The sequence below is a fragment of the Biomphalaria glabrata genome, chromosome 11 (genome assembly GCF_947242115.1).
Source record: "Biomphalaria glabrata chromosome 11, xgBioGlab47.1, whole genome shotgun sequence".
Classification (NCBI taxonomy): Eukaryota; Metazoa; Mollusca; class Gastropoda; family Planorbidae; genus Biomphalaria; species Biomphalaria glabrata.
The window spans coordinates 38,885,332-38,912,294 of NC_074721.1; the positions used below are offsets into that span (position 1 = coordinate 38,885,332).

A 26,963-nucleotide genomic window follows, 5' to 3' on the forward strand; every position below is an offset into this window, starting at 1 on the left:
GTTTCTCCGACGCTGAGTTATATAGTCCACAGGATAATGATCAATAATTATGGCTTACATTAGCACAAGAAGGGGGGGGGAAACTTCTGTAAAGCTGGTAGGCTTTCCAGATCTTTCTCTCTCCCTACGCTAGAGATAAGAAATCAAGTCTCTATTGATATGCGGACGACTCGTGAGAGAACAGAACAACGTTGCAGGTGTCTACCTCCCCCTCCCCCCCCTTTTTTTTTTTCTTTCTTTCTTTTCGGTAGCAGTCTTGTTGTGGACTGAGTCGGACTGACCTTACCTGGGGGGGCTGCCTGTTCATTGTCCAGTTCGAGGTCGACGGTCGTGCACCGACGAATGCACTCTATTTGATCGTAAGGGGGGGGGGTGACAGAAAGGGAAGAGGGGAAAAAAAATGGGGGAGGGTAGGTGGACCTGTTTGGTGAGACGCGATGAGGACAAGTTGTTTATAGCTTTGGGAATACCCAAAAGCGACACTCTCTTAGTGTGTTGTGCCTGTCAATAGAGAGGGCCAGGCTAGTATAGAGTCTTAGTTTACCTTTCCTTCAGGTGTTGGACTAAATATCTGGACGCGATCTGCCTTCATGGTGACGTGCCGTTAGTAACTCGTATGATCGTTTTAATTGAGGCTGTCTTTCCAAAAGCAGCCCTCGGCTTGCGTGTTCGTGTTTTGGAGAGTTGAAGAAAAAAAAAAATTTTTTTTTTTAAACCTGTAGTTAGGCCAAGGCGTGTTCTACTGTCTCGTGTTGGACTTCGAGCTATTCCGTGTGTTGGACGCGTTCTGTGCTGCCGCGTGGTTCTTTTGTGTATACACCAGCTGTGTCTCAAGGCGAGAGCAGGCTGATGTTGACAAGTCCTGTGCTAGTTTGATATAGGTATTGTGTTTATATCACGTGGATACTAAGTGAATGTGTCGTCTTAAGGTAGAGCTAGATCTTTAAAAAAAAACTTTTTGTGTGTGTGTTCGGTTGTTTACTTACGCGATATTCTGTCATTTTGTGGATTATATGTGGATTTCATAAGTTTTGACCGTGTTATGGTCAAGTGGAAGGTCAGTTCCTCGTTTTGTATTCTTCCATTTAATTCAAAGATCTATTCACCAAACATGAGATTGCCTCGGCGATATTGAACATAGCATAATTACTTCCCTTTCAATATTAGTAAACAATATAACAACCAGTTGCTCTTGAAGGTACTTAGCACGCTAATAACCCAAACCATAACCGTCTCAAGAGAAACTTTGAACAAAATAATAAACTGGATAAAAACAGCGTAAGCAGCTTTAAAATAACACACAAAAAAAAATCCCCTACATTAGCACGTAATCATTAATCCCCTCGCTATTTCCTCGTTATTCGGTTGTTTGGTAGGTTGAGTCATGTTGTGAACAGAGTGGCGGTGTTGTGAAATCCTCTACGGGTTGCGCTATACATTCAATGCGTTACAATTTCCTTGCTGGCGACATGTGGCTTTGATAGATTTGAAAAGCCGTTGGCAAAAATGTGTGGGTAATGTATACGAATGTGTTTCTCTTTCTGTGTGAGGCCCGAATCATTTCGAATAATATAACAATGCGTATTGGATTATTTCCGTGGTAAAGGTAATTTGTGTAAACTATACCGTGTGCTGATGAGGAAATTGGCGTTATTTGTTGTCATTAAAGATTGGTTTCGAAAGGGCATCTAGAACGGGCATTTTTTTAATTTGACATTTAGTGAGTTCATTAAAGCCATGAGATTAAAGAGGCATCCCTTCCAGCCCTTGCCATCTGTGGGGGGCAGATGATGTGATATTTCTATGGCCGACGGTTAACCAGGGTGTCACGTGGCCAGCACAACTAACAAACGTTTTATTTTAGATATCTAAATGGCTAATTGATTGACTTGTCAAACTGTCGTGGGGAAATCTTTCTCTTAATCTGTCGTGTGTGGTAGGTCCAAGGTATAGTATACAATAAAAAAGCGTGTAGCCCAGTGGGTACAGGTGTTAGAATAAGGTGTGTATATCTGATCAGTGTGTTTGTATTGACTTTGTTGACAAGGAAGACCTCGTTCCGGATGGATGAACTATGCAAAGCGTTGGTAAACGTTGTACATGTAAATAGACTCCCACTGAACCAGGGCGAATGTGACATGACAATTGTTTTCATTTGACAGTTGTATTTTTAACGCTCTGTATAGGGAGCTCCAAGTTTAGGTTATGTAAAAGTACGCCTATAGTATAGGGACAGACTGAAAAGAAAAAAGGCTATCACGTTATATATGAATTATTCTTTTTTAGATGATTTCCAATAAGTTGTCAAGGATAAATGCATTTCCTGATCTCTCTGACACTAAAACAATCTAGGGTTGTTGTGTGCCCCCCACTTTAATAAACCTCATCCTGTTTGCGGGAACACTCTCTACCGCTCTCGGTGTGAGCGTTTCTCATTAACGAGTGAATTATAAGTTCGAATGTCCAGAGCCACAAATGTGCACTCGCATCCGGCTCGGTTGACGATGCGGATGAATTTGCTGGTCATCTAATTAGTACTGTTACTTTGGACACTGAAGGATGTTGTCTAGATGGGCTGGGAGAAGGGGGGGGGGATTTCTAATAATGAAGTGTTGACATTAATGTCAAATTTTAATGTCATTTGAAACGTGGCGATCGGTGTTTCTGTTTATATTCTTGTTTTTCATTTTAACCCACCAAAGCGAGGAAGGCTCACCATCTTTAGGTTTCTGAAATTGTTGGTGGATAAGAGGCGATCTATTCACTGAGTGGTGGGAACATACTTTAAACCCAGCATGGTCTGCCTGGTAAGATTGTTAAAATATCAATGTGCTCGTGCGTAATTTACTCGTCATTATAAGGAAAAGACACTTGGACTCGGCATTGCTCTGGACACACGCTTCCCTTGTACCCAGCCACAACAGAATGGGATTCTCAATTTCATCGTATAAATTAAGAGTTTCAAAATTGTTCAGAAGCAGCTTCCTTAGCAACGGTTACAGTTTTTCAATTCTTAGAAACACTTTTTTTTTTTATCTTCTTGGAAAAACTGTTTAAAATAAATATCCTCTAAAGTTTACTCTAAACCAACTGGGAAGTCTAATTAAACCACAGCAGTACCGCCGAGGATTGAACGAGATGGTGAAACATTTTATATGCTAGTTTCTGTTATACGTTGCTATAGAGTTTCACAGATTCGTGCCCAGTTGATTTAAGGACTCCTCGTTCAATTTATGAAAACATCGAAACATCACCCCCCCCCCCCCCCCCGGACCTAACCCATAACATCCATCATCCATTGATGCAGACATCAACACTATCCTGTTTCCATTCAAATCTAACTCCTCTATTAATAGCCTGATGGGGGAAACATAAAGGATGAATAGACACCGCTTGTCTTCTAATAGTACGTCTCGCTTACTCGGCGTCTTTAGAATGAGATGACTGTCAGAGGATCAGCGTAATACGAGGAAGTTTTGAGGGTAAACTGGGCGTGGGCTGAGCTTTGTTTCAAAGAGGTTTACTTTTCTTCTTCAGCTATTGGACATAATAGGTCTTATAAGTTGTTTGCTTTTTTTTTTTTTGGGGGGGGGGCGCTACGATGAAGGAAACAAATTTGAATGTCCCCAAGTTCTCACAATTCTGCCTGGCATTTGCTAAGGTCTTTGTTGTTGCTACACGATACCTTGGCGTCAGAAATGCGATATTTGTATCACCTACCCCAAAGACCACGAATGACGAATAAAAAAAAGTGTTGCTTTGGTTGAAATTGAAATATTACTATTGATATCAATAATAATAATAATAATAATAATAAGGCTTGTCTTCAAGTCCGAAGATATATGAGGAATGCAGTATTTCTCGTGGCTAGGCAGCCCCAGCTGTGACTTACACTACTGATATTATTTAATATAATTAAAAAGACAAACTGGGTAGTTAATATCTATTTCTAGATTAGATGAAGTCGGAGATTTTTATTTTTTAACTTTGAAAACTGCAAATCTGCTAGTTCCAAATAACAATGTCCTCGACAAACTTTGTTACTGGCACGTGGATTCGAGTGCTGTTGTTGTTTTTTTCTGCCACTCAGTATGAGCACTTAAGTCTTTGGAAGTGAGTTAGTGCTTTGGTTATTGTAACCACTTGACTTTGAATAAGTATGGCTTTAACAATTTGCTCTATATTTCATGTCATAAGAAACTCCCTTGCGTTTACATGAGACAAGAACATCGCCAGTCCTTTTTTTTTTTTTAAACGACCCCTATTAAAGCATGCATCCGCGTTTACACTTACCGGATGTGGTATCCGGACATATTATCCCGACTGTGAGTTTGAATGATAAACATAATCACCTTAACGCGTCATCCTCTCTTAGTATCTTTGGGTGCATCCAAGTTTTGTTGACTTTAGTCGTATCAGTCATCTCATCAGTACTCTTTCACCTTTCTCGTTCAATTGTTCTGATGTGTTCCCCCCCCCCCCCCTCCCTCCTGTATCCTGCGGTCAGGGTTTAAATCGATAAGAAGGAAGGTGGATTAACTTTCGGGGATTACACAACAGCTTTTAAGATGCTCTTTAATCCCTCCAACAAGGGGCTACCCACTATGAAGTGGCCCGAAGCCGTGATGAACGTTGGAGAATTGCAGTGTTTGGTGTAACGACACTAGCGAGTTTGTTTTTTGTTGACAGCCTAACACATTGGGTCACGAGGAAGTTTTTCCCCTCGACCTAAACCTCGCTTCATGCCCATGCATTTGAAACGTTATTTTGTAGCCGCCTCATTTTAAAGGGTCTTCATAGACATGTGCATTCAATGTACATTTCAGTTGGTTTCATTGCATAGCTTGACTTGCACGAGTATACTATTAAACGACTTTGCGAATAAGTGAAGCGCACGCTTTCATAGAATTTAATATTTTAAAAAAAATGGGGTTTGATTTGCATTTAAGCGAACTATGTATTTAAGAGGTCCATGTTTAAATTATGCTTTAGGCAAACAACTTTTTGGGAACAGCTTTTCTTCCCTATTCGGCCTCCTTCATTCCGGAAGCGACTATGGACCAATTAGTGGCTCCTAATAACGTATTCAGGATGCATGCGCCCGACGTGGCCTGCAAGGTTTGCCCTCGTATCTCCTTAATATCTTATAAAAGTATATATTTTTAAAAATGAAAGTTCCACTTTCGGACCTGCAATCTATATAACAGACGATGTTTCTGTTTTTTGTGGAACGCTGTTAACGAGGGTGTTATGTTGCCAAAATAACGGCCGACCGACTTCACTTTTCCCCAACTAAAGTCAGGTACCCATTAAAAGCTGTGTGGGCTCAGAGGCGCCCTAAAGATCCCGAAATTAAAAGTCACAGTCTTCACCAGAATTCGAACCAGGGACCACCGGTTCGGAAGTCAGGCGCTTTACCATTCAGCCACATCGCCTCCCAATTTCACAATAATGTTATAAGAGCAGCCACGAGTGAACAATACAAAACTTAGATATAATATAAACGAAGTTAATAAACAGAAATAGATGACATTTTACGTAGCATTACAATAACTATAATGATTTCCATAATCCCATAAAAGTTATTCTCGTCGCTCGCTTCATGAAAAAAAAAAAAAAAAAGTGATCATCTTTCAAATTTCCTAGCGCATAATTTGATCAGACATGTTTCTCCATCATGCAGTGTGTGTCCAGTCGCCATTATCGTTATGTCGCCCCCCCCCCCCCACTCTAAACCATATAATCAAACGGAGAGAGTGATATCACGTCCGTATTATTCTTGAAAAAAAAAATCATATAACTTTGTGACATGCGCAACAACCAACTTGTTTCTAATGGATCATATCTCTATTTCCTTCTCGTGCGACTGGCTTAGGGCCTACACTAAAACTTAGCATCTTTTTATTTTCGTTAAGCCTGAAATTTCAATTCCATATTTAGGATGATAACATAAACTGATATATAAGAGGATGCAAAGAAGATGTCTACTTCTTTTTAGAGTTGAGATCAATTCTTAGATTCACGGAGTATCGCCTCTCGCGTCAGCCTCGCGTTCTGTCAATTCTAATAAATAGCATAATTAGTGTATTCGCTAGTCTATAGCAGATATATGTATTCCTGGCGATTGTTTATAAGTAACCTAACAGGTACCAACAAGCCTACTTAAAAAAAAAAAAAGTTTCTCAACCTACTAGAGTCAAACGTCACTCCATTTGTTCTCTCCGAATCTGCCATTTATTGTTAAACAACTGTTGGCCTTGATAAATGCTTTTTTTTTTTTGTTTTGTTTTTGGGTCAAGGTTATTACCTCTTTTCTGCCAAATTTAATCCTCTCTTTAAACCGTCTACGGTTAATTAAACTTTCAACACAATGGATAATATCCCTTGAGTTTTTTTTTCCCCAGTTAAATGTTTTATTCAAACTCATTTGTTTTATGCAAAATGATAATCACCTGTTATATATCATAAGTTAAGTTTGGAACATTTAATAAAATGTAAAAAAATAACCGAACATTTTTTGCAAAAAAATAATAGTTTGTATCTTAACTAGGCTAAGTAACCTACACCGAGCCAACATTCGAGGGCACCAAGCTGGTGTGAAGGGGAAAAGAGATGTGTTGTTTGTGTGTGCTTGCTTTTTAATTGACATGTTGATATAGACCAAGTTTAGTCTTTCAATTTGAATTGCATGGCTCTGATGTTGCATGCCGCTAGCCTTGATCTTTGGCTTGTTTTCTTTTTATGGTTGGGGGGGGGGGGTGCGTTTTATTTTTTTAAATATGACTTTGAAAGTTATCAAAAAGTTAACTTCAATATTTGTTCTTGTCGTTTCTATTTCCCTCCAAAATTTTGAAAGCCATCTGAGAACTAGATCTACTAGATCTAAGCGTCAGAGAAATAAAAGCAAGGTCTATGACACTAGCTCCAGCTGGAATAACCTGCCCAGTGTGCAGCCGAACATTCCGGGCTAACATAGGTCTCACCAGCCACATGAGGCGGTACGAAAACCCAGTGCAAAGCCCCTCAGCCCCCTGGATGACAAAAGTGGTTATCATCGAACCACGATGGAAGAACTATAATATAGATCTTTTAGAAATGAGCATTCCACTCAATTTTGGTAATACCGAGTCTGCATTTCTTCCGTCAACAAAGCATTTTTAAACCTAGTATATGTGGTAAACGTGTAGTTGAGTGGTAAAGTGTTTAACGATTTTTAACTTAGGGATTTTTTCTGAACCCCCCCCCCCCCAACTATGACGTATGCCTGACATAAGTTTGGGTAAAGTAAAGACTCATTTAGTAATGCCAGCACGAGCTATAAAATGTGCCTTCTCACGCTATCACGTGTGTAGAGCATGACCTATATATATTATAATACGCGGACATCTATTTACTTTGCAACGTATCAAGTCTTAAACGTCGACCCCCATTTTGGGGAACATTTGAAATATTTGATTTTCATTTTTTATGATACTATCCTTCCGTACACTTCATAACCTCCCGCCCCTTTTTTTCCCCCACCACACACAGAGCAGACTTTGGCTAGTGGCGCTCCCTCTGCCCAAACGCCAGCTATTGGCGCCCTCTTCTTTTCCAGACATTGTATGCCAACTCTAGTTCTACATCTTTGCCCGATGTAAATGTAGGGATCTAATGACAGAATACAAACAGGGAGGGTTACTCAAATTGGGCGCCAGGACTCAGCCAGAAAATACTGATTTCAAACAGGGGGCGCCGCAAGATTGTTGAATATTGACTTAGGTCTTAACTGACACGTGTATTGAATCTGGAAGAGCTCTATTACTACCCTAGTAATGAAATAACATATTATCGAAGTCGATTATATTGACCACGATAATATTGATTATATTGACCATAAAAAAATAAAGCTCCTCTTTCAGACCTTGCGATCTATAGGGCAGATGATATTAAGGTCATCTGTTTATTAGGGCAACAGTTAACCAGCAGGGTGTCATGTGGTCAGCACAACGACTTTCCCCAATTTAAGTCAGGTACCCATATGGGTTGTGTGAACCCAGGGGCGCCCTGAAAATCCCAAAATTCATAGTCTCAGTCTTCACCGAGATTCGAACCCAGGATCCCAGGCTTGCAGGTACAGCGCTGAACAGCTTAGCCACCCCCCCCCCCCTTTTATATTGACCATAATTTGGGTAAAAATGTTCAGTTTTTTCTTGACTGAGAAATGGACTCCATAAATTCTTTTCTTCGTGTGCTCCATTAAGTCTAACAAATGAATGTCTTCTAGTGGTGTCGCCCTCTGTCAAACCAGAGCACCATTCATCACCTCAGCACTCTCCGTAAGCCAAGAAGAACATTTCACATTTATTTGAGATTCCTTTAGTCTTACATCCCCCTTTTCTCTGTAAAGGAAAAACAAATGTGCAGATAGATGTCCGCCATCTTGCCTCACACGTGACACAATTATGTATCTTTCATGAAATTTTATTTCTTGACCGTTTCGTGAAAAGACTCAAAGCAAAGTGATTCGTCATTTAAAATGGCTATTTATAACATTGATTTTAAGGTTCTTTATTTCATTTTACGACAAAAATCATATTTATAAAATATTCAATATTATTCAAAATGTGTTAATTAGAAACATATCAAACTTAAGGATTATTCATTGCCTCGTCTGTTTATTTGCGACTCCCGAAAGGGGAAAAATACGCTATTGGTTTTGTGTGGTCTGTCTGTCCGTCTGTCTGTCACGTTTAGATCGCAGAAAGATATTGAAAATTTAGTATGATATTTGATATTACAAAGTTCTGATGCAACAGCTAATTTTTATTTTTAACTTTAACCTAACCGTTTAGTTTTTAAAATGAAAATATGCAAGCAGTTTTTTTTATATTTTTATCATGCAAATTATCTAAACTATTCTAAACACAATGAAAATATTAAATTAAAACTCATGGAATAGAACTTTGATGTTTTGCAATCAAAGGTTTGACTTGATATTTGAAGTAAAAACGGTTCCTGTAGATCTAGTTCTGGAAAACATTAAGAAACTGGAACAGACACAAAATAGAGCAGTGAGATTCATAACAAACGAATATTCACATTTGACTAGAGTAACACCTTTAGTAAAATCACTAAATTTAGAAAGCTTTCAGGACAGAAGACTCAAAAGTAAAGTAGCAATCATACATAAAATACTGAACCATAATCTTCAAATACAAAAAACAAAATTTAATAAAATACTCTGAAAGACACAAAGATAAAGGCACATTCCTCGTCCCATATGCTAGGACAAATTTGTACAAATACTCCTTCTTCCCTAGAGCATGGAATGGGTTGCCTGAGCTAGCCAGGAAAACCAGTGACTTGGCAGAATTTAAGTCATTGGTTAATATGCATGACTAAATGCATGACGCGTAGGACGTAATCATCTTCTTTTTTGAAGTAACGTCTGTATTATATAAGATAAGAAGATCAATCTTTTGTCATGGATTGTTACTGTGTGTCTCAATTTTTAGAATTGCAGAATGTCAATCCCTCTGTATCAGTAAACTCAAATAGCGGCGATTTTCAGCTTTTCATATCCAGTCTGATTTGTACTTTGCTGACAAAAGTGTGTTAATTATAACACTGACAGCGAATTGCTATATCAATGCCTATTGGGGATTTTCGTCTTTTCTTTGACCAGATTCTACAAGGAAATACAATCTGCTAAGGAAAGATTAGAAATGGTTGTGCCTTTCTTCAGGACGCATGAAACAACAGACTTTTAGAATGTTTCAATGTTGTTTATTCTCAAAAATTAAACGCTACACTTCAAGACTTTATTGCCCACTCTGATCGCTTAGATTTGATGATGTTGAACTATTAAAGTCGACCTTTAACCTTGCGTGAAGCTATAATCTTTCGGCCTTTTTGTTTGTTGAGATCTTCTTGCAACATTAAAGGAAGCTTTTTTTTTTCCCCCTTAAGTTCCTTATTACTGGGTCAACAATCCAACCTCCCCGAAACAAACCTCTCTACCCAGCCCTCACTACCCAGCCCTCGCTAGTGTTCTCTGTCTCTGCATTTTTTTATATATTTTTTTTTGGCGCATGAGATTTAGATTTCAATGCGCAGTGTTTCAAATAGTGTACCCGTCACTCCTACGTTAATCAGCCGACTTTCTTTTCATCTTCTTATCGTCACTGTAAGCCGCCCCCCCCTCCTTTTTTTTTTCAAAGAGTAACAGATCTGGGATAAATCCTTCCTCCTCTCTCTTGCTAATGACACTAGAAGTCCAGCCCTCCCTCCCTCTCGCCCCTTTAAACCTATGCCCTCAGTTCTGGAAGCCATTACGTGAACTTGATCTCATTTCCTATTTAGTTCGCGGGGCTCCGTCCTTGACCCGTTAGCGTTTGATTGATTTCATTAGCGAGACGACGTTTAGATTAGCAGCCTTGACGAGAGTTTTGTGTGGACATGTCGAGACGTGGGACGTGTTGCTGGTGTTCATCAGGTGTGTGCATCCCCCCCCCACACACACACACATCTCTAGTTTTTGTTTTGTCTTTAATGCATTCACTAGAAATATATAACGTCTTCAGCATTAGCTAACTTTTAGCTTATCTATGAGGTCTTACAAAAAAAAAATACGGAAGTATGCCAGGAATACAAATTTAGAAAATTATAGATTATTATTTTGGGTTTTAAAACATAATGCTTGCTTTTAACGCACTCAGAACAAATCATTTACAATGCCGAATTAATGTACAAAGCTGATATCAAGTGACTCTGGTACAATTTGTGTACACGTTCTTTCTCCCACACCCATTCTCGGATCGACTTGAAATTTTGCCCAGGTATTGTTTATTCCTAACTTCACACGAATAAATTAAAAATAAAATTAATGGTAAAATAACCCTATCCCTGCAGTATTGAGATAGTGGCAGTGATTTTTCGGTTCTTCCTATTATAAAAGTTTTTGTTTTTAAAGCAATTTTTTTTTTGCTTGTTTAATTAAATCATTTAGCAATAGCATGTTAACCTGTATTTAAGCCGTGTTGTATCAATGTCGAGAAGAAGGCGAGTGCGGGGTTATCACGTGGGTCAGCAGTCTCAACAATTTGGGAACCTCTAGATCTAGATAGTATGTCTCGGTATAAGTTTAAATCATTTCTTTATGAGGTTTAATATTTTTTTAAACGGTGACCTCCAGACAGCCATTTCAACCATTAGTGCACATTAGCCAGGTATTTCTCTGTCCGCCGTTAATCTGTTGCTTTCATAAAATATGCATGTGTTCGCATTTTTAAAACATATACTTTTAGAGAATACGCCTGTAATAGTTCAGATGTTTTAATAAAATTTATATGTATCTGATGTTGCTGCTGACGGGGTCATGATGATGAGATTTAGTGTCCTGTCATTGGGCCTGAACTCTCGGGTTGGAGGGGAGACTTTTGACTTTTTTTTTTAGCTTATGTAGGAATAAATGATTGTTGCGGTTACCTCTCTTTGATGTCTTCTGTTCGTGAGTAGATTTATAGGTAAAGAAGTCTGAATAATTTTTTTTTTTTTTTTTTTTTTTTTTTTTTACAAAAAACAAACAAACAACGCGCTTACAAGATAAGACGAGATAGGATCAGACAGACGTCCTTGGAGATTTACATACCCACTCTTTTTCTCTCATTCTATTTATTTCTCTCTTTCTCATTCACTTACACTGCGCTTTTTAATTTGTGGTAAAATTGTTTCGTCTCATTTTATCTTCGTTCATTCTCTGTTTACATTTTTAACTATTTCAGTGTCACCTTTTTTTCTCTTTCTTCTCTTTGTCCTTCTCGCTCCCCATTCCTCGTCTCTTTTTCTGTTGTCTAACTTTCTCTGTCACTTTCTTTCTCTCTGTCTCTCTTTTCTGCCCCTGTCTCTTTTCCCTCTTTCTTTTGTTTTTAATTCATTGGTCTCTCTATTTCTCTTCCCCCCTTCTTTCTCTTTCTGTGTATCAGTCTGTCTGTCTGTTTCTCCTGTCTGTCTCACTTTCTGTGTATCGGTCTGTCTGTCTGTTTCTCCTGTCTGTCTCACTTTCTGTGTATCGGTCTGTCTGTCTGTTTCTTCTGTCTGTCTCTCTTTCTGTGTATCGGTCTGTCTGTCTGTTTCTTCTGTCTGTCTCTCTTTCTGTGTATCGGTCTGTCTGTCTGTTTCTTCTGTCTGTCTCTCTTTCTGTGTATCGGTCTGTCTGTCTGTTTCTTCTGTCTGTCTCTCTTACTGTGTAAAATCAGTCTGTCTGTCTGCTTCTCCTGTCTGTCGCTCTCTTTTTCTGTGTATCGGTCTGTCTGTCTTTTCTCTTGTCTGTCTGTCTCTCTTTTTTCTGTGTATCTGTCTGTCTGTCTGTTTCTCCCGTCTGTCTCTCTCTTTCTGTGTATCGGTCTGTCTGTCTGTTTCTCCCGTCTGTCTCTCTCTTTCTGTGTATCGGTCTGTCTGTCTCTCTCTCTATCTTTCTGTGTATCGGTCTGTCTCTCTCTCTCTCTCTCTGTGTATCGGTCTGTCTTTCCGTCCGTCTGTTTCTCTCCATTTATAACGAGTGATTGCTAATGTAAATATATTTGGATGTTGATGTACACACATGTATTTCACCAGACAACAGATGGCGAGCGTGTGTTTGTGTACACTCAGTGTACAGTGTATAGCTACGGGTCTGTTTAACACTCTAATGTTAATGTGTGTTTGTGTACAGTGTATAGCTACGGGTCTGTTTAACACTCTAATGTTAATGTGTGTTTGTGTACAGTGTATAGCTACGGGTCTGTTTAACACTCTAATGTTAATGTGTGTTTGTGTACAGTGTATAGCTACGGATCTGTTTAACACTCTAATGTTAATGTGTGTGTGTCTACCTTCCAGTTTGAGTCTTCAAGAAGTGGGCGTCTATAAATACCTACCATCGTTTTAAAAGTTAAAAAAAAAAAAAGTAAAAGTAACCCTTTCAGTTCTTGCGATCTATTAAGTCATCTCTTTCTGTGGCAGACGTCGAAGGTCTGGTGTGGCCACCACAACAAACAACCGCCTTTACGTTCTCCAACTCATTTCAGCTATCTATTAGAGATAGGCGAGTGAGGGCTGTCCTTAAGATACCGAAGTTCAAAATCCCGGATTTCACCAAGATTCGAACCAGAGACCCCTTCAGTCGAAAGCCAAGCGTTTAACCTCTAGCCACCACGGCCCCACAGTTAACTTTAAATGTAAGGACTATTAATATTTTGCTAACTACTGTAACACTCATTGTAATCAGATGTCTCCCTCTCGCTTTGTCTTCTTTATCATTTATATATGTTAACAGGGCGAGATTTATTCACTTTGAATGTTTCTATTCAGTAACATTACGTCACATGTACATCTAGATCTACACGTCGGCATTCAATTCAGCCAGTCCTAAAGCATGTATTATACAGCAACACTAATTGTGCTGTACCTAAGGGACTTTGTAACTGACAACTATAATTAGACCCATCACCATGTCTGACATAAATTCTTCAATCGTCACATCGGTAGACTCAGTTACACACTGCAGTGACGTGGTGACCTAGATACATTTCCTCACTGGTACAATGTGTTGCCCTGTAATAGTAAGCCAATATACACACGATAAATGTATGTGGGTTGTGGAGATGTAATAAGACCTAGCTACGGTGTCTCAGTGTTAGAGGTGATTTAAAGAAAATTATAATTGAGTCTGTAAAACACTTAAGGTTAATCCGTTGTGCGTGTTCCAGCCCTCGATCTAATGCTCCTGTTATATAAGGCTGTCTCTAGAAAGCTGTAATTTAACTCTGTTATCTCCCTTTGACAACTGACTGAAAGAAGAGTTGATACTAGACATTGCATCATTCTGTCTGGATGTCCTGCGCGTCAGATAAAACAGACCTACAGTGCACAAAAGGGTTGAGACATCTTATTTTTAGTATTTCTGGCGCGTAGATATTGGACCTTCATCTGTTTCAGAATATTGTGCTTTCGAATGTGACATGCAGATAAAAGTATTGTTTCTTTTTATTTATATCATTATGAATCATGGGCTAATACTTACATAGTTATTCTCTGACAATGGCTGGGTAGTTATTACTATATTGTATATTTCTCTGTAATCTCCCCTTGACAGTGTCTCCTTAAAAAAAAAGTTCAAATGAGGTGGTGGGTTAGAAGCATTACCTCCCTTAAAATAGTTTTAATAATATTTTTCTTGTCTTTTTTTCCCCCATTGAATGTGAAACGTCTCCAGAGGAAGGGGGGGGGAGAGAATGCACTTGCGGTTTGTGCACGGGCTAAGTGGTTTTCTATCCCTCCATCTCGTTGTCTTTCTTCCCTCGGCCCCTCCTCGTTGACTTCGACTAGTCAAGCTGTGACATCTTATTCAATAGTCCCCGCACAGCTACCCTACACTTGGCGAAACTAAAGCATCTATAGCCGTAGCCGTCCAGCTGTGCCAAACGATTCTATTGTATCGGTTGGTCTACAGATTTCACTATTTAAAATAGTCCTACTAAACGCTTGGAAATGTTTCTATCTAAAGACGTGATTTTTTTCCCCTCCATCTAGCTAGCTCAGTGTATCTCCAACTGGATTGAGCGTACCCCACAAGGGTGCTCGCCAGTCCTGTTGAGGTGATTGCAAGAATTTTGGGAATGGCGGAAATGAAAACTTGGCGGGTTTTTTTTTTTAAACGGGAGGAGGGACATTCAGGAATGTAAGAGGGGGGGGGGGAGTTTCAAAGTGAGATTGAGAGCGATGTTAGAAGGGGAGGGGGTGGGTGAAGAGGTGTGTCAGACAGGAGTGTTTGGGGTGTAAAAGTTAGATGCTCTGAGGTGTCACATTGACAGAGAGGCAGAGCGCTATTAAAAGAGTTGCATAGGTCAGAGAGCTATAAGAGTGAGGATTCGAAAATGAGAGAGAGAGAGAGAGAGTCACAGAAGGGGAGGGGTGCATGGAAAATAAGCGCCTTGGATTTAGGTTGAACTTTAAAAAAAACAATGTCTGTGAAATTTAATTTTATTTCTTCGTATTAGTAGTACCTTATATAAATATAAGTAATCTATTATCTATCTATCTATCTATCTATCTATCTATCTATCTATCTATCTATCTATCTATCTATCTATCTATCTATCTATCTACTATCTGTCTATCTATCTATCTGTCTGTCTGTCTCTCTGTCTGTCTGTCCGTCCGTCCGTCCGTCCGTCTGTCTGTCTGTCTGTCTGTCTATATATATTTATATTTATATATGCATATATTTATTTATTAATTTATATATACTTGGTTTGCGTGTAGTCATGTGAGTGCAGTAAGTTGTGACCTGCATCTCGTGCATACAAAGCTGTTGTCCTCCGGCAGTTCTCTGTTCGTCGTCTGCGCCTGTCTTTCAACACATACCAAGGAGTTTTGAAAAATTCCGATCCTTATATTGTAATGTCTAGTTTTGTCTTCAATTTATTTATTTTTTTTAAATTCTCTACATATTCTCTTACTAGATCTATTTACTTTTCCCTGCGAGAAGCCCCCCCCCTCCTCCCAGTCATCGGGCACGACATGACCTAAATTGTGCCGATATGCCTAAACTCAAAACTCAAACTCCCCCCCCCCCCCCAGCCAGTCCTTAAATATAGTAGTCGCTATTTCCTAAACCAAATGTTGCGATCGGAAGACAGATATATTTATTTTAACAATGACGCCTTTACATATGTAAACAAATATTTTGTGAATCAAGACCGTAAATACTATTAAGTGCATAGACCTCTTATCTCTCTCATCTATCCCTTGACTTTTGTCGTAGGGGGGGGGGCAACTTTCCGGTCAGCAACTTTTTCGTTACATAATATCAAGAGAGTGGCTAGTAAGTATTTTCGCGTCGTCCAGGCCTCTTTTTTTTATCGACCCTCTCTTAGTCCTCGTTCCACTGGACCTTGAAGAATGACTTATGACAGTGAGCCATGTCTTACAATATGACCACACCAACTCAGCTTTCGTCTCGGCACAGTATTATGATTTTTTTTTCATTTTTGCCCCCCAGAGTGTTGACTTCTTACAGTACAAACTCATTTGTCTTTTTTTCCCTGGTATCTGAAGGTCAGCATTTTTCTGTAGCATTTAATCTTGTAGGTTTGATTTTTTTTTCCCGCCTCTACATTCAGTATCAAACTATCACAAAGGTGACACTATCGAAGTATATAATTTTTAATATGGCTCTAGTATCCATAAAATACAATCTATGACCAATGTATATGTAGCCCAATATTTCTATATTTAATAAAATAAAACTGCCCTCAAAAGTGAATTGTAAATGTTCACGAGTATTGAAGTTTGTTTTTTTTTAAAAGACCACGTCTCTCGCCGAGTCATTAAATTAAGCAACTCCCATTCATTGTGATAACTTCCATCTTGAACGTGGGTGTGTAGGCTTGTCTCTTGAGGCGGCGATAAAGCCAAGTAGTTTGACCTTTCCCAGGTGCCCCGGCAGGCCATAATGTCATAGAGATAGTGTCCATCCTCCTCCTTCCTGCCTGCCGCTTCCCAAGGACGTTCCTGATAGCCACGTCATCTGCATGCAATAATCTGGCCGCAGCATTGCGTGTTTTGAGATTTATACACAGTCAATGTACATGAGAATATACGGCCGGAACGTGTATACGATCATATCAGCCTGTTAATGTCAAGAATATATTGTGGATTTAGTTTCACACTCCTGTACTGTATACTCAAGGAAACGTCTTTACTACTTCACTATTGATAAGCATAATAAACTCGTGCATAAATGATATTCATAGCTTGATAATGTTAATAGTTTTGAAAGCTGTTTTAAAAATTATGTAATATGAATATGAAATTACATATTTTCTTAGATTTATATAGACGCACATCGGGATTGCTTAATTTAATCTTTATTTATGAAGTTGCTTTTTTTTTTTTTAAATGATATTATCTTTAAAAATAAATGGTGTTTCAAAAACATGTTTGCTGTGGTACACTTTATTTGAAGTAGCAATTCTATGGGGAATTCCCCATTTTTGTTTATATCCAAGTAGCCATTTGGACCAATCAGAATATAGACCACATTAGAATTGACTGTCTTGTAGTTATAATGGTTTAACATTACATTTAAAGTAGCGGTAAGAAACAGTGGCGGCTAAATAGAGAGAGAAAGAAAAAAGGGGGCACTGAATTCCCTTCATTATGATGGTTATCAAAAAGTTATGACCAGTTGAGGTCAATTTTTTACACGGAAAAGACATGTACAAATACAGAAGCCCTAACTTTCGTTACACTATCAGTGGCGTAGCTAGGGTGGGGAAGAGTGGGGAGAATTCGAAAATCCCCCCGGGCTCCCACTTTAGGGGTCCTCCAAATGGTTTTATTTTATATTAAATATTACGCAAAATGCAGGGGCCCCCAAATAGGTCAAGTCCCCCCGGCCCCCAAAATGATTTAAAATTCCTAGATACGCCCCTGTGCACTATTGATTGTATCAGTAATAGTATTTTTCATTATTTCTTTTTGATATTTCCCCCCTCTGCCCTGCCTCGCCATTTGTTTTATCATGTCTTGTTAATGAAATGCATATTTTGAATCTCGCTGTAGGCATAGAGAGAAGGTTTATTGATTGATTTCAGTCTGCGGAGGGGTTTAGGTTTTGATTTAATAGGCTTGTTAGAAAGTCGGGAGTATTGTGGACCTTGAGACCATGACCTCCATGGTGTGACTTAAGGCGACTTTCAATGTCAGGCCTATTCCCAGGTTATTGAATAACTTACTGTACGTCAGTGAGCAAAGCTACAGGAAACAGTGAAATCGCCTTAATGCATTTATTGGGTTTACGGTGTCAGGTTTAGTTTAACCACTCTGTCTTTGAAACTGTTGTTTTTTTAGAAGTATGTGTAGGTGAGAGAGAAGGATAGAGTGTGTGTGTGGGGGGGGGGGGGGGCGGAGCACTGGCCTGGGTGTTCGGTCAGTCTAGATCAAACACTTAATAGTCTGAAGGAGTTAGTCCTCGTCTGAAAAGTCGATCAGTTCTGTCCCTTATCATTCGATTCACGTTTTCTCTCCCTTGGATCTTTTTTTTCTATGTATATGTCTTGCTCTCTTTTCTCTCTACATCTCACTTCTCTCTCTTTCTCTCTTTTCTCTCTCTTTCTCTCTCTCTCTCTCCTTTTCCCTCTCTTTCTCTGACCTAATTGACCTAATTCAAACCATCTGGGAATTTCTTCCTTTCTGGCTTTCAGTTTCATTCATTCTAGACTCTCTCTCTCTCTCTCGCTTTCTCTTTCTCTCTCTCTCTCTATTTCTCTCTCTCTCTCTCTCTCTATATATATATATATATATATATATATATATCCTCTCTCTTTATCTCTCTCTCTTCTCTCTTTCTCTTTCATTTTCTTCTTTTCTCATTCCGCTCTTTCTCGCTACCTCTCTTTCATTTCTTTTCCACATTTCTATAGTCTCTTTTTTTTTTGTTTGTTCTCTATTTCTACCTCTTTCTCTCTCTCCTCTGTCCTTCTGTCTCTCCAGCTTTTCTCACATACTCTAGTAAAGTATATATATATACATGAAGTGAACACATCATATCTATCTTTAAACAGTGAGCGCTACTTTCCAATAGAGCCAACAGGAACATTACACAAGATGGTATTATCTACAACTCCATCTCTGAGTTAAGCAAATATTATATTGAAGATAGCACTATCTATTTGTTTAAACATACTCGTTACTCCAGGAAATCAGAGTTAACTCCCTTGAACTATTCTTAGCTTACCTCCTCAGACGAAATAATCCTATGTCGGAATAGAAGACATTCGATCAATAAATAGCATATGATTAGCTGGAATCCCTGTCACACAGAGTGGACAGCCAGGATTTAAAAAAAAAAAGCATAATTGATTAGTCTGAAATGCCTTATGAAAAGGAACAGATTCTGTTAATAATGTTCTTACAATCCAGTGCGAATTATTGACCGTGAATATTGAAACTGGCGTTGAATTATCAGATTTATTCTAGTCCTTACATTTGTTTCTTTTTTTTTTTACATTAAATTTTAAATTATTTTCCATGATCCGACGGAATTTTTAATTTCGTTCATTTGTAGTTCACTTTCGTGTTATGATTAAACTTCTATAACTTTAATCAGAAAATATTTTAGTTGGTATAGAATTACTGTTTATAAAAAACAACAACATTTATTTGGGTAAAATCAACGATGTATCAAATAGGAGAGAATGAGTTAAAGTAGAAAGATTCGATGCAGTGACTGATTTGATCTACTTGTCCCCCTCTCGGCTGTCAGTAAGTATAGTTGAAACCCCTCGGTCAGTAGTCTCGGTAGATGATGAATGGTCTCGCTGTTAGTGGAGAAAGCTGTTGGACTGAAATAAGATAATAGGGAAACACAAGACTCAAGGTAAAAGTACATACTTCACGAGTGTTTGTTTAGACGCGTGAGTTCCAATTAGTATATGTGTGTGTGAATGTCTGGGGCAGGAATGGAAATGGTTGAAGACGTGTTCAGACTTCCGTTGTACCAAGTGGACGGCTAGACTTAGCAAGGTGTGTGTGAGTATATATGTGGGGGAGATAGCTCGTGCGTCACCTTGTTAACGAAATGACATTTTTTGCAAATGGGAAGGCGTCCGACTTGACATCATCAAAGCCGGCCATAGGCATATGTCAACTAGGCAGCCACCTAGGGCCTCCGATATTCATGGGGGCCTCGCATAGGGACTCAAAACTATTTTTTTAGAGAAGAAATAGCGAAATCTGTGCCCATTGTTATTGTTGGAATACTGTAGGTTTTATATAAATCGCATTTTTTTTATATTTTCGCTGTTTATTTATTTTTTTTTTTTTATTTCTTTGGGGCAACCAAACTCACTTTGCATAGGGCCTACAATTATTTAAGGCCGGCCCCTGACATCATGACACTTTCACACAAGTTCATCAGTACATGCACTTTGTTCAATAGAAACATTGATTCTAACATTGTTCAGGAGTTAGAGATCGTGATGTAAAGCGCCTTCTAATAGTTTGCCCAGTTAGTCCTGGGCACATGAATGTGTCCTGGGCACATAAATGTGTCAGTCCACTGCTCCTGGCTTAACTACACAGAATTACTGACCACCATGACTTGATGCACATACTAGCGGACACAAGAATAAGAACTATAGACTTGAAAAACTAATAATACTTTGATAACAGCTATGAAAATTTCAAATGATGATTATTCATGAAATGGGGATGATTGTCATGCCTGTAAATCCGTCGATTTTAACGAGCAGTTTCTTCACAATGCTTCTTGCTTCAAGCACTAGCCATCTTCTTCTATCAGATTCTGCAACGTCATTGGTCTTTCTGACTACGTCACTACTTTTACCGTCGCTAAAAACAATGCACAATATATTTATTTACAAACTAGCATACTCTCTAAACTAAACTAGGTCACTACGCTATACTCTCTTTCAATAATTATAATTTAACATTCAGTCTAGAGTCTAGACCCCCCTCTCTGGGTCCACCCCCAATACAATTTATTTTGCAACTTAGCTAAATCTGTCTATGACGAATAATCATAAGATCCTGACCAGCCTCGTGTACACAACTTTAAAATCATTTTTTTTTCCATTTAAAAGAAAAGCTTAAATGACATAAATGATAGTTTGAGAACCGTTGCATTAAGATGAAACAAAACGTCACATTATCTCAAAGCAGCAGGAACGTCTTTGCCCCTGGACATCAACAGGACATTACGGCTGACATTCCAATGAGTTGAAAAGCTGGGTTTTAATGAGACACTCTCCAATAATCAATGTGAAAGTATTCAGTTGAAAAAGAAAAGTGTTTTGTTTTTTTTTTTCTTTAAAAAAAATGTTTTGAAGTTACATTTTGAAAACGTTTTGGGAGAAGGCCTGGACAAAAACAAAGGGGTGGGGGGGGATATAGTGTGTACTTAACAAAGTAAGAATTAGATCATAAGCTTTAACATAATTTGATTATTATAGTTGTCTAAGTGTCGCATACAAAGACCGCATCGCAAACGAAGAGATCAGAGACAGGATATATACAGCAACTGGACCCCACGATGACCTGCTTACTACTGTAAACAAAAAAAAATGCAAACTAAAACTCTATATCACAAAGTCCTCAGGGCTCGCAAAGAGCTTCCTTCAGGGAACAGTGCCAGGAGAAAAAGAGGAAGACAGAGAAAGAAACGGGAACATAAAAGAATGGATGGACCTGTCATTGATTGAGACTTTAAGCAAATCAGAATAGAGGAATCAGAGGAACGGAGAAAGATGGTCAACAGATCATGTCCAGCAGGCAAAGGGATAGCTGAAGGTGATGAGTCTCAAGGATCCTATTGTAAGAATTATTTTGTAGACATGTGTGGTGTCAGAAGTGGAACTTCATCTGCTTTCCTTTTGGCGTTCACTAAGTTCGAGAGTTCAATGAATCAAATGTAACACAACGAGTCCCCATAGAGAGTCGAGCTCGTTCCGTAATCTTGTTTCTCACCCCTTATCCCATTAAACATTTTACAATTCGCTTCTGGACCCCCCACCCTCCCCCTTTTAACCCAACATCATCATGCACATTTTTTTCTTTTTTTTTTTTCAACACCAATATTATAGAAATGTTTAGATAATTTGTATGTTGCTTTTTTTTTTCTTTGAACTAGCTTAACAACCCGGCTTTGTAATGGGAATATTTTGTATGTATTTAATATTAATGAGATTAGGAACTATACTTTAAGGGAGAAAAAAAATGGTTGATAAAATAATAGCTTTTTTTAAATTTTTGTTTTAAAAAGGAAGGATGTTATTGGTTTATATTTGACTGAAATTAAGAAAGATAATAAAGAAATCGATGTGAAGTCGTTGAGACTAGGTGTCAGTTTTAAGACTAACTTTTACGACATTTGGTTAGTCGTTTAGTTTGTGAGACTGTTCACTTTAAATCTAATTTTAAAGCTTTGAACTTTTTTTTTTAGGACCCCCACCCCACGAAATAGCATAAAAAATTGCCTACGCTATTCCTAATTCATTCGGTCTAAAGCCAATCCTGCGGCCAGCCATCGATCCGTTATTGTCTTAAGTCTAAAATCCTATCAAATACTGTAACGTCTGCCTCTAGTTGACAGAATCGATCACTCAGTTTTAACTCGCCTCCGTCTCTCTCTGTCTCTCTGTCTCTCTCTCTCTCTGTCTATCTGTCTGTCTGTCTGTCTCTGTCTCTCTCTCTCTGTCTCTCTCTCTGAAATGAATTCGTTCAATAATGAAACCTAATCCTGTTTACTAATGCCATAAATTCTCCGTCCGTATCAATTAGTAAGTACTTATGTCCAACAATATTTTCCGTAAGAGAGTAAGTCTTTTTGTACTTTTAAAGATCATGACCTATACAAGGCATTCGCAAGAACGAGTTTGTTATTGCAACAAAGTCTGGGATATATAAGCAGAACTAGATCTATAGAGTTTAATCCAGTGACCACAGACTCCTGATACTGGACATACGTGTCTTGTACCCAGTTAATGAAAACAAAACTAATTTTGTCTCTGTTTGATGTCTGCCATGTAGTGTGGTTTGCCAGCCCACCTTGTCATGTACGAGTTTGAACTTAGACGTAATATTTTTCATTTCCAAAGGGACTTCTAAAACTTTACAAGTCACTAAAAAAAAATTTTTTAAAAGCCAAAACCATCATCTAAGCGAAAAATAAAATGTGTTCGTGCTATGGAGTGAGTATGTGTGTGTGTTTCCTAGGTGATTATAGAAAGGGAGTGTTTATTGTAAGTTGTAGAGAGCATTAATTTAATGTTAGTCTTGTAGAATGATGCAAGATAAGCGGCGCTGTCGTAAGCTGTGTTATTTTTTTTATTTTTTTTTTTTGAAAGGAAACCTCAGAATTTGCGCTATTCAATTTTAGCTTTATCATCATAGGAATCCTTGGGCCTTAGGCCTCTTTTCTTCGCCTCTTTTTTGGGGCTTTATGTGCCTCTTTTATGGGCCATCTTGCTTCTTTTGTTTTTATTGTTAAGTACGCAAGATAATTCCAGAAGGGCGGAGAGTAAAAACGTGTTTTATTTGTGAGTTAAATTTGTTTAAATATCAGTTTTATTTCAGCTCGAGATGAGTTTGTTTAAATACTGTAAAAGAAAAAGTTATATTAAGTTTTGTTCGCAAAGAAGGTATTCAAGTTATCCCACTTTGTTTAAAAATTTGAAATATAATACGCCTACATCGGTTTAGCTGTCTACCAGCAATTTGGTACTTCAAGTCAACAATTGAACCTATCAGAGGTCAGTTTTGTCCCTACTGATGTTCCCAACGTAAACACTTGTTGCTAGGGACCAAAAGGTCATTCAACTTTTCTTAGGAATAATAGTAACTACTGTCCTCGTTACAGAGTAGATAACATACGATTAGTTAACATCGAGTCGTGTATTAATTCAGGGCCGGTCTTAGACCTGTTGGCCTCGCGCTTTCATAGGCCCCGCGCTATTAAATTAAACCATTATAACTTATATATAATAACAGGGTTTCCACGGCCTCCTGATTTTTCAGGAAATTTCCCGAAATTATTAAAGTCTCCTGAAAAATGGACAATAATGTCATATTTTGGGGTGCCAATAAATAAAAACAGCATTAGAGAGCTTTCATTTCATATAAATGTATTGCAAAGACGATTTTTTTTTCTAACTAAAATAATCTTAATTCTGACATTATGCTTATCCCTACCCAGACTAGGCCCCGCGCAATCCGTTTCACATAGGGCCCCGCAATAGCTAGGGCCGACCCTGATTACTGTTGACTCTTTATACATTTTTTCTTTGAACCAGCGTTCTTTTTGAATGGGAATGTGGGGCAACGGCGAAGGGGCGTGGGATGTTAACAAACAATGCTCAAGCAATTATCTCTGACTAATTGAGATTGTCTGGATCATTAGCCGTCTGTCTTCTGTGGGAGCTGTCCATTCTAATTACTCGATTAACTTAGTGACCTACCTATTGTTGAGATTTCGACGAGTGAATGCAGTAGTCCAGTGGTTCCCAAACTTTTTTGTCTCATAGACCCCTTGCCATGTTTTCCAGTTTTCGGTAGACCCCCTGAATTTAAAAAAAAAATTCATTAATATCAAATGTGTTTTTCTTGCAGATATGTATGTACATTGATGATATTCAAATTAAAATGAAGCAAAAAAAAATTAATATGCATGACATGAATTGACTAATAAAAAAAAAAATAAAAAAACTATTGGTAGAAAAGTTTGATAATAAAATTTTCATATTGAGCTTCAATTTAGGTTTAACGTTATACCTTCTCGATTAGATAATGTTTGACTAAGTTAAATTTGGAAAATAAAAAAAAAAAATTCATGCTGTTCAATGCACGCTACATTCCTTTAATCCTCCCAAGAAACACTGAGATTATGACTTCGTTTTGACAAAATTTAGGCAATCACCTTGGTACAGCAAATAAACTACATTAAATTATGAAACAAATCTGTTAAAGTCACACATAAGCCTTTTGACAACGATCATACTTCAGTGTGATGGAGCCATTGATCAAAAAGTAGATCTTTATGATTTCTTGATTCATAACAAAACGAAAAATACGATAGTAATAACACACTATATTATCACTATATTGTAGCAACGAGGAATTTTTGAATATGATATCAGATATAGGCAGGGCTTTTTTTTTGTGATGGTACACACCGCTATGGCATACCGGCACCTTTTTTGAAAAAAATATTATTTTTGTCGTATTTTAACGTATATTATTAATTTTTAGTAGTTAAAAGTTAGGCAATCAACTACTGAGTACCGGCACCTACTTTTTTTTTTTTTTTTACAAAAAAAGCACTGGATATAGGATTGTGTAAAACAGGTTGCAAAACCTCTTCAATGGCTTGCAAAGTCTATTTTTTACCTACAGTGTGCAGTTTTCTGGAGTTTGATAAAGTAAAGTATTGTAAAATGTTCACAAACCTCTTCTCTTTTGTGATATTCAATCAAACATTTCAAATCTTAATCTATTATATCATGTTGGCGTTGCCTCAAATGATGTTCAAGATTTAATGGTTTCATAGCGACATAAGTTTAAACTTTATTGCATAAAAAGCACACATGCATTTGCTTGTTTCACAAGGACAAAATGAATAACCAATGGACTTTCTACAATTCTTTTCAGACTCGGTCATGTACAAGATTAGGTACTTTCATACAGACAAAATTAAGCTAATTAAAATAAGATGTTAAAATTGTAAAAATAAAATCATTAGACAAACAAGGTTAAAATTCAAAGGATTAACTAAGTTACAAATCATTAATAGAAAATGAAATTTCAAGTTTAGACATGCTTAAATGAGATCCACTATCGTAGACCCCCATTTACAGATCATAGACCCCCAATTAATTTTTTCACCTCCGTAGACCCCTTGGAAGTCCTCGTAGACCCCTGGGGGTCTATATGGACCACTTTGGGAATCACTGCAGTAGTCGATTACTTTAATCGCCTAGTTTTATCGTGTGTCCTTGTGCCGATGGGAGCTGTTTTTAAAGTCAACTACGCAATAATAGTTATAATAATGATTATAATATAAGATTTTATACGAACGCATGTTTTGCATTTACAACCATCTCCCCACTTTTTTTAAACGATACTTTTTAAACGATACTCTTTAAACGATACTCTTTAAACGATACTTTTTAAACGATACTTTTTTTTATACAATACTTTTTTTTTAAACGATACTTTTTTTTTAAACGATACTTTTTTTTTAAAATCAATTTGGCCTATCTGTCCGTCATTTTTCACGTCCACCGCGTTGTGTATGCTACTAGTTTTATGTTTATCGCATTGTCAAACTACTAGATAGTTTAAATTTTCATGTTAGGTGATAAGCTTCTTTTTTCTCTGTGGCATCACGTTAAAGGCATTTCATTTTGTTTCGCTATCTGGAATGACATTTTTTTCTGCAGATGATTGTATACTGCTGACACTTAATTATTATTTTTGTGTGTGTGTCTGTGTCATCTCATAACTTGACATTTCCTGGCTGTGTGCTGACATCCCATGACATTGCCCCCAGTCGCTTGTCTGTGTCATCTCGTAACTTGACATTTCCTGGCTGTGTGCTGACATCCCATGACATTGCCCCCAGTCGCTTGTCTGTGTCATCTCGTAACTTGACATTTCCTGGCTGTGTGCTGACATCCCATGACATTGCCCCAGTCGCTTGTCTGTGTCATCTCGTAACTTGACATTTCCTGGCTGTGTGCTGACATCCCATGACATTCCCCCCCCCCCCAGTCGCTTGTCTGTGTCACCGGCGGAAACTTTGATCGGGTAAGAAGAGGGTCTCCAACCCTGGGGTCTGCAGGGTAGGGTGGCAGCATAAGGGCTGGGGGCTCCAACCTGGCGACGGAGGAGAGGAATAGGGAGAAGTGGGGCGCAGGGTGCATCTTTCTGTCACATCGGCACATCGTTACGTAGGTTTAACCGCTTTCCCTCAGATGGAATGTTGCATGACCTCATAGTTTTTAAGACTTAGGGTCTTTCTACTTCGCTACTACCATGAAACGGGGACGTGAATCAGGTAGAGTGTCTCTTATGTACACATAGAGGCCCTCGTCACAGGGCTCGAGTTACGATGTCTGGGCCACCACACGACGTCAGACCCCCCCCCCCCTCCCCCAGTTTAGCTGACTTGACGTTTCGTCTCAACACTCATGTTTGAATAGCTCGGGCGTGTTAAGTATTAAATCTATAACGAACTGTTGCTGTGTGTTAAACGGTATATTATAAAAATAATAACTTCAATGTGTTTCTCCTCTCGAATGAGCTCGTCACAGCGCACTAGCTTTTACTTGTGTTTGATTGCATTCTTGTGGAAACTTACGCGGTTCTTAGATTAAGTTTAACTGTAAACTTTTCAAGTTTTATTCGTGTGATTAATGTGT

The 26,963-nt window shown here is 38.3% G+C and overlaps 1 protein-coding gene across 5 annotated transcripts in view; it reads left to right on the top strand.

Annotated features, from left to right (window-relative positions):
* The window catches only part of LOC106054975 (uncharacterized), a 117,956-nt gene that overhangs the window by 21,369 nt on the left and 69,624 nt on the right, over nt 1-26,963 (top strand). The window contains exon 1 of one of the 5 annotated variants that reach the window (XM_013211068.2): nt 418-1,057. The exons of 1 other annotated variant lie outside the window; for it this stretch is intronic. The gene's annotated coding sequence lies outside the window, so the exon portion shown is untranslated. Of the gene's footprint in view, nt 1-417; nt 1,058-1,298; nt 1,607-26,963 lie in introns of those variants that run through there. 3 more of the 5 variants (XM_056004264.1, XM_013211069.2, XM_013211070.2) reach the window with 3 other exon arrangements.